This window comes from Mus pahari, chromosome X (genome assembly GCF_900095145.1).
Source record: "Mus pahari chromosome X, PAHARI_EIJ_v1.1, whole genome shotgun sequence".
NCBI classification, from domain to species: Eukaryota; Metazoa; Chordata; class Mammalia; order Rodentia; family Muridae; genus Mus; species Mus pahari.
In genome coordinates this window covers 78,667,293-78,676,476 of record NC_034613.1, presented here as the reverse complement: position 1 = coordinate 78,676,476, position 9,184 = coordinate 78,667,293, and the positions used below count along the sequence as shown (strand labels likewise).

Sequence of the window (9,184 nt, the reverse complement as noted above, 5' to 3'; positions counted from 1 at the left end):
TCCATCTCACACCAGTCAGAATGGCTAAGATTAAAAATTCAGGTGACAGCAGATGCTGGCGAGGTTGTGGAGAAAGAGGAACACTCCTCCATTGCTGATGGGATTGCAAGCTTGTACAACCACTCTGGAAATCAGTCTGGTGGTTCCTTAGAAAATTTGACACAGTACTACTGGAGGACTCAGCAATACATTTTCTGGGCATATCCAGAAGATCTTCCAAGTGGTAGTATGGACACATGCTCCACTATGTTCATAGCAGCCTTATTTATAATAGCCAGAATCTGGAAATAGCAAAGATGGCTCTCCTTTTGGCTCAGGCCTTGAGACTCCTCCAGGGCAGACACCCCTCCTTGGGCAGGAAAGGTGCCAGGTGACTGAAGCAAGAAACTGGATCCTTCCCAGAAGCTGTGTCCTTTCTGCAGGCTGCCCCCTCCCTGGGAGTGCACCAGAGCAAAGATGGCCCTCCTACTGGTTCAGGCCTTGAAACTGCTCCTGGGCAGACACTCCTCGTAGGTCAGGGCACGTGCTGGATGACTGGAACCAGAAACGGGATCTTTCCCAGTAGCCTCGATGCTTCTCCAGGCCGCCCTCTACTGGGCAGTGCACTGGAGCAAAGATCATAATGTATCTTCTAAATACACTGAATTGTCAGATGTATTATAACATAACTTACCATATACTTCATGTTGGTGTCTCAACACATAAAAGAACCAGCAAATTAATATATCCAATAGTCATTTAACAGAAACCAAACTCTTATTTCTCCAGAAAACTTCAAAAAGTAATTTCCCTTCTCATTATGCTCATGTCTAATGTAACTGCTATTCTTTCTGAAGAATTACCCTGAGTGTTACTGTTTATAGTGAATTAAACAAGTGAAGTATATAAAATTTTCTCAGCTTTTAATGTTTATTCCAATGTCTTGGGTTCTAGCAAATTACACTTAAACTTAAATATCTGCAATGTCATTTTGTTGTTTTAAATAGTTCCCAGTATTCTCAAGATATGCCCAGCTCAAATTATATAGGGTTTACATAGATTTTACACTCATGAAATATGAATAAAAGAATGAGAACCATGCATAGCTGAAAAAGAATTTAGAAATTGTGATAATTTCAATTAGTTAATGTAGCCTCATTAGAAATGAAAAAAATTGGTCTGGTGAGAGGGCTCAGTGGGTAAGAGCACCCAACTGTTCTTACAAAGGTCCGGAGTTCAAATCCCATCAACCACATGGTGGCTCACGACCATCCATAACAAGATCTGATGCCCTCTTCTGGAGTGTCTGAAGACACCTACAGTGTACTTACATATAAATATATAAATCGTTAAAAAAAAGAAATGAAAACATTTAAAGTTTCCATTAAAGGGAAATAATTTGAAGAGAAGATAAATTGTCAATCAACATGCTTGTCTGAGTTCAATCATGTCAAAAAATGATTGATTTGATTTTAAACTTTGAAATGACAGTGTGGAATATTTTACTGTTGACTGGATATAATGGATATATATATTGGAAGATTTTAGATACAATTAAATTATTCTAACATAATAAAACTATCTTATTTTCAAACACATGTAAAAATGATGACTGCATTTGTGAATAAATAATAATAATTATTTAGAAAGACACCTTGGTTCTATTTAAATTTTTCATTTTTATTTAAGAATCCGATTTTGTTCTCTTTCTAATAAATGTTGGAAACAAGAATTATAGCTTTTTGTTGTTGTTGTTGGTGGTGGTGGTGGTGGTGGTGGTGGTTTTAATTTTTTGAGACAGGGTTTCTCTGTGTAACTCTGGCTATACTGGAACTCACATTGTAGAGCAGGCTGGCCTCGAACTCAGAAATCCACCTGCCTCTGCCTCCTGAGTGCTGGGATTAAAGGCATGTGCCACCACACCTGGCTCGAATTAAAACTTTTTATGTAGAATAATTTTGACCTAATTTTATCATATTCTCTTCATTACTTTAGGCATGAAATGTGATTATTAGACCTATGTATTAATACTTTTGGTTATTTTGTGCATATTTCTAGTACATAAGACCATAAGACATTGAAATGAATGCTTGAATTCACAAATACTTTTAAATACATTTTAACATATGGAAAACCTAACCTATGCCCATTTTTATCTGTAGAAGTGAATTAAAACATTTTGTTAACAGTGAGCATATTATTTACAACTTATTCAGTATTTATTGATTTCCTCTCTTAGAATAATAGTCTCCATGAATATAAGAACTGTTTTTTGGTTTGTTGGTGTCCCTATAAAAATAAAAGTAAATATATCCTGAATAAAGAAATGGTTTACACTTAACTGTATTTGCTGTGTATATTGCTAATCCCATATCACACTCAATATTCTCAATTATCATTTGTTTCATAATTTGGATAAATGGCATTTATCAAAGTTCTACTAGTAATATTCTACAGGCACAAATGCCATAACATGAAATATTAGCACTAAGTTATTAACAGTGTATATTTAATTTGAGTTAACCTTTGCTTTATTGGTCTACTAAAACAGCTTTTAATATGAAACTGACATGTTTTGGAGCAGTGGCAGCTTCACAGTGAACGGAAGTAGAAATTTCTGGTTTCCTTGGAAACTCATTTATTTCATGTGAAGTTTTCTTGGGACAAACAGGTGAAAAGATATTTTGCTGAAGCAGACACATCCAATGACACATGATGTTTAGAAAGAATATAAATATGACCCTGACAGACAGTGGGAGGAGGTGTTAGCATTGCTTTCTTTGCTTTGCTCTACCTCATTAATCTTCACTGGCAACACTAATGTATTGGTTGGTCTTGCATCACTTTGCTGATCTTTGCCTGTTGCAACAAGTAGAGAGAAACTACTCATGAACTTCAAGAACTTCTCATGATATTCTAGCACCTTCTTGTGGCTTCCTGAATTGAGCCTATTTGTGGAACCTCACTGTTTCTTCTGTCCTGAACTTTCATTGTTGGTTATCTGGGTGCTGATTGCTGAGTGGACTGGATTACAGCTGCTCATTGGTATGGTGTTGTGCTAGAGGACTGGACTGCTGACAATAAAGATTGGAATAGCTCCCAAAGAATAATTTCTAAAGAGCTCCACAACCCATATTTTCTATTAGCCTTTCTGGTGGGTGGTGGGCTATTATTTCTTTCTATTAGCTTCTGGTGGGTGGTGGGCTAGAAGTAAGGTTGGAGCTTTTAAGAAACTTTATCAAAATAGGATTTGAAAATTTTAAGCCAACAGGGACCTTTATATGGCACTATTTTAAATATTATGATGAATTTCTTGATGCATATGTAAATTAATTTTAAATAACATATCAAATAAACAAAAAAAATTTCCATGTGCTTTAGATTTATGTAACAGCTTAGATTTTATATAGAATTACCACTGATATATTTGATATGGATAAACCTTTGCATTTTTTTATAGAACTTCATGAATTTTCTTTTTTAAATTTTTTTCCTCTTTCATACTTACATTCTGACACAGTGCCCCATCTCCTCTTCCTACCTCCCCTCTTACCAAGCTCTACTCCCACTCTGCCGCCCTGCAGTGAAAAGTAGGCCACAGAGAGATATCAATCAAATACTGCATAACAATAAGACTAAGCACAAACTTACTTTAATAAACGTACTTATATCTTTTAACCTATTTTCTAACCCACCATTTACCAGAGGTACTGAAAAGGAAAGATTAACAGGGCAAAGGAAGATGTGGACCTGTTTAGAAATAGTACTTTTGGGTGAATTCTGTCTCTCTTGTCAGGGTATCAGCAGTTCAGTTCACAGGAATCAACAATAGTAGCTCTATTCACTGGCAAGCACCATTCACAAATCTGCAATAACACTTTGATCCAGAAGAAACCATGAGGCTCTGCCAATAGGCCCAAATCCACAGAAGCACGAAAAAGCCACCAGAACAGCACCAGAAATTCCTTGGTGTGTTTCTCTCTATGAAGTCATGACAAATGATGATCAGTAAGAATGGCAAGGTGAACCAATACCACACAGATTCATCCACTGTTAGGTTATATTTACACCCTTTCCAAACAACAGGTGTTCTCTCATGAAAAATTTCACATGTCCCCTTTTCAGGCTACTTCCAGAAATCCATGTGTCTGTTCTCAGCAAAACATCCTCACACGTGTCTGCTTCCACAAAAATATCTTCTCACAAGACAGTTTTCAGAAAAAAAATCATATGACACATCTGAATCTCAAAAAACCCCAGAAATTTTGACTTCACAAAACTTCATATCAAGGCTGGTTGAGACAAACCAGTAGGAGGAAAGGTCACAACTGGAGACAAAAGAGTCAGATATAGCTCTAATCTCCCACTGTTAGTACTATAAGAACACCTAGCTACTCAGCTGTAACATATATTCATCGGATCAAGCTCACATTCCTACAGGCTCCCTGGTCTCAATGAACCTACATAAGTCCCAGTAATTTGATTCTGTGGACCTTGATCTCTTGGTGTCCCTGACTCCACTGTTTCCTCCCATCCTTCTTCCTCATACTCTAAAAGACTCCTTGAGCTCTTCCTAATAATGTTTATCTGTGGTACACTGCATCTGCTCCCATCATTGCTGGATGAATTCTTACTGGTCTCTTTGATGACAAATTTGCTAGTCTCTAGTCCCAGAACACTCTGGAGGTAGGTTGAGGGTTTTGTGACAGGGTTGGTGTCCCAATCCCTCCATTTGAGGCCTTACCTAGTTCCAGAAGATGGCTAGTTTAGAGTCTATGTACTCTATTACTAAGAGTATTTGTTGGGGTCATTCTTGTAGATTCTGTGGGATTTCTACTGGGCTAAGATTCTACCTTACCACCAAATGCCCCCGAATTCTAATCATTTGTCTCTTTCTTAGCAGTTGTAAATTGCCTATAGTTTTATGTATAAGGACCTCACCCTGCTGGAGGTGGGCTCTATATATTCCCTGTTTCTACTGTCAGGCATTTCATCTAAGGTCTCTCCCTTTGAGTCCTGAGAGTCTCTTACCTCCCAGGCCTCTGGTATATACTGGAGGGTCCCCCAAACTCCTATCTCCCAAGGTTGCCTGTTTCCATTCTTTATGCTGGCCCTCATCGCTTCAGTCCTTTTCCCTCACCCAATATGAGATCAGGTTCCCCTCTCCTCACCAATCTACAGCCCATCCTGTCCACTTTTCCTCTCAAGTCCGTCCCTACATCCCCACTTGTGATTGCTTTATTCTCCCTCCCAAACGGGACTCAGGTCTCCTCATTTGGGCATTTCAGCTTGTTGAACTTTTGAGTTCTGTGGACAGTATCTTGGGTATTCTGTAAATTTTTTTTGGCTCATAACCACTTATTATTGAGTACATACCATGCATGTCATTTTGGGTCTGAGATACCTCATACAGGATGATATTTTCTAGTTAAAGAGGGGGTCATCCCATAGGCATAACTCTGGCTCATAACTGTTCCAGTCTGAAAGAACAGCAGAGATGAAAAAGGAGAGGAGCCTGAGAAAAAGACAGTCCAGCGATTGACCCAAAGTGGGATCCAGATCAAGGAGTAACCCCAAAGCCTGACACTAGGACTGAGGCTATGGAGCACTCACAAAAAGGTACCTAGCATGACTGCCCTCCAAAAGACCCAACATGGAACTTAAAGGGTCAGATACTGATATTTGCAAACAACCAATGGACAGAACCTGCTGACTCCTGTGGTTGAAATAGGGAAGGCTGAAAGAAGCTGAGGAGAAGGACAACCCTGTGGAGGACCAGCAGTCTCAATTAATCTGGTCCCCAGAGATCTCTCAAACATTGGACCACCAAACAGGCAGCATATACCAGCTGATATGAGGCCCCCAACACACACACAACAGAGGACTGCTGGGTCTGTGTTCATTCAGAGATGATGCACCTAACCCTCAAGAGACCAGAGGCCCCAGGGAGTTTAGAGGTCAGGTGGGGTGGGGGGGATATCCACATGGAGACATGGAGGTGAGGAGGAGTTATGGGATGTGGAACAGTCAGAGGGTGATGGGAGCTGGGTAATAAAATATGGAGTGTAAAAAATAATCAAGTAATTAAAAACAAAAAAAAACAACAAAAAAGAATAAAGCAAAAATTGTAAAGAACTACTTGCAAAAAATGTATCGTTAAATTATTTTTTAATTTAAAAAAAAAACAGACCTCCCCTATGAGGTTTTGTCCTTTACACATTAGCATGTGTATTGATATTCTCATTATTTAGGTCACAGTTAGGCAGTCAATTCTAGGAACCATAGTCAAACAATAGATTTCTTCATTCTCTGGATCTTACAATCTTGTACTCTCTCTTCTCCAATGTTCCTTAAGCCTTAGGTACAGGAGGACTGTTGTAGATGAAACAGTCAGCGCTAAACTTCCCTCCATCCACTAATCTCTGCATCTTGACAGTCATGGTTTTTATCTTAATTATCTCTATTTGCTGCAAAGAGAAGGGTTTTGTTTGTTTCATTGGTTTGGTTATTGGGTTTATTTTATTTCTTATTTTTCCTTTCCATTTATTTATCTATCTATCTATTTATTTATTTATTTTTGATGAGATGATTCAGAAATCTCTGGTTTCTTTGTAAACTCATTTGTGTCATATTTTTCCAGAAGTTCTCTTACGTGAGGGTACATGATGTTTTTCTAAAATTTTCTTGTGAGAGGATGTTTTGCTGAAGCAAATGCTTGATGAGGCATGGGAAATTTGCAAAGAGTATAAGTAGAACCCTACAATCAGTGAATGGACAAAGTAGCATCATACTAGCTATGCAAAGTTTCACTGGTCTTTTCTGGCCTGCAACAGTTCACTGGTCTCATTTGCCTTGCTGGTCTTCACTGATATTTGTCTTAACTTTGTACAAAGAACTCACCAAATAATTTTTCATGGTATGTTGGCTGATTCATGCCAATTTGGTGGAGCCTTTCTGATTCTTCTCAATCATGTCACTGCCACTGATTTGTGTGTGGTGTTTGCTATTTGACTGAACTGCTATTATCCAGACCAAGAGTGGAATTTCCCCAAAGAAGGAGAAGTTCTTCTTCTTCTTCTTCTTCTTCTTCTTCTTCTTCTTCTTCTTCTTCTTCTTCTTCTTCTTCTTCTTCTTCTTCTTCTTCTTCTTCTTCTTCTTCTTNTCTTCTTCTTCTTCTTCTTCTTCTTCTTCTTCTTCTTCTGCATCTGCTTCTGCTTCTTCTTCTCCTTCATTTTTTTAACAAGCATAGTTTTATTATTCTATACACGTATAAAGAAACTAGGACCAACATTTTAAAATAAAAATTAAGAAAAATCCCCTGTGGAAACATGACATTGGAATGGGGATAGAGTTGCTGAGAGGGTCAGTACAGCCCTGAGAAGCTACAACAAGTCTGATTGGTCCAGGAAATGAAGATATAGAGAAGATAAAAGAAGGAGACCAAGTATGGTAATTTACTGAGTAAGTGGGAGCCGAAGTGGACCACTAGGTTGAACTAGGAGCCATGGAGTGGGTCTGGGTAGAGGGAGGGGCCCCCTCTGTGAACTATAGGGCTGAGGTCTTGGAGGACCATTGTATCCATGAGGGGGCATCCATGAAGGTGGCCCAAGTATACCTTGTGGAGTTATGGGACCTGAATGACCCATGGGAGATCCAAAAGGAAGCCCTCAGAGGGGCATGCCGTAGGAGGAAGACCAAGATAAGGCATTCCAGGAAGTTGCAGGTGTGGTGACTTCCCCCCCCAAGCCTGGAGGCCCAGCATGGGGGTATGCTAGGCCATGAGGGCCATGGTGGGCCAGCTGAATTTGGGACATCTCTGGATGGGACACCCTACCTGGTTGGAATGGATGAGGATGTGAATGTCTGTGACCAGGATGTCTAGCCCCTGGAGTTCTTACTTCTAAGGGTCCATGTCCTCCAGCCCCAGGTGGCATAGGTGGTGGAGGCATGGCTGGGGTTATCCCAGGGGGGAGGGATCCAGGAGGTGGCACTGGAAAAGGGAACTATCCAGGAGACAGCATGCCTTGTGGAGGAAGCCTAGAACCCAGGGATGAAACCACAGAATTGGGGGCAAAGGGCAGAAGGGTTGCATGTACACACATTTGATGAGGGTGATTAGCCTGGGATCATGGGTTCTGGGCTGCCAGAAGTCATTCAATTTCTGAGCCATGGCATTCACCCTTAGAGTCTTTCTTGAAGGCATAAGACACAGTGATAGGGCAGTTACACAGGTACTGCCCATTCATGGCCTCAACTGCTACATCTAAAGCATCAAATGAAGCAAAATTGATGAAGGCATAATCTTTGGAGTGGCCTGTGTTAGAGTCCTGCAAAATCTTGGGGATCTTTAAGATGACTTCAAAGGCAATGAAAGTATCATAAAGTAGCTTTTCATAAATTTCTGGGTACAGATTTCAAATGAAAGTGTTGGCATTTATATCAGGTTTTTGTTGTAAACTGTAGCCTTGTTCACGCATAATGGCTTCCCATGGAATTTTTAATCATCTTCATAATCTTAATGACATAGTCAGCTTCTTCCTCACTCAGAAATTCAAAAGAGTCATAACCTTGGTGCTGGTCAGTGACTCTATCCTTTGGAATGAGGGTGTTGACCACTTGCCCTGCCTTGAAAAAGAGCTTCCACAGCAGTGGTTCACTCACTTTTTTTGTCTAGATTTCCCATGTACACCATGGCATCCTAATTTGGTTTGGAGATCCATCCAGCAGCCATGGCAAAAGGGCCCCCACCCTCTCTAAGCAGCATCACTGCCCGCTGATCTCATAAAGAACTCCTTCTAAACAGGTCCACAACTCTCTTTTCCAAGAAACCTTTTTTTTTCATTCCTCTGGTTGGCGGGCTAGAAGGGAGGTTGAAGAATTAAAGAACCCCAAATAAACTAGCTTTCCAAAAATGTAAGCCTACAATGAGAGGCAAAAACTGCATTTCTTTGTAGACATAAGGCCAGATATTAAGAATGTTGTTAGGAGTTAAATTGATTTACTAAACTAGCAGTAATGGTTTCTCCTCTGAGACTCATGACCTTATCAACCTTTGGTAGTTGGCTGTGTTTGTATTACTAAGTATGATTTCCCTCCTGTTGAGAAGATCTTAAGTTGAACTATAGAGCTGTGGGTTATCACCAAGGTATGTGTGCTACTGTACCTTTAAGGATATTTTGTCATGATGGCATTATTTTGCTTAATA

The 9,184-nt window shown here is 39.8% G+C and overlaps 1 pseudogene; it reads right to left on the bottom strand.

The window, feature by feature from the left end:
* Positions 1-7,433: 7,433 nt before the first annotated feature.
* LOC110314583 lies at positions 7,434-8,710 on the bottom strand (annotated as a pseudogene).
* Between the last annotated feature and the right edge of the window lie 474 nt (positions 8,711-9,184).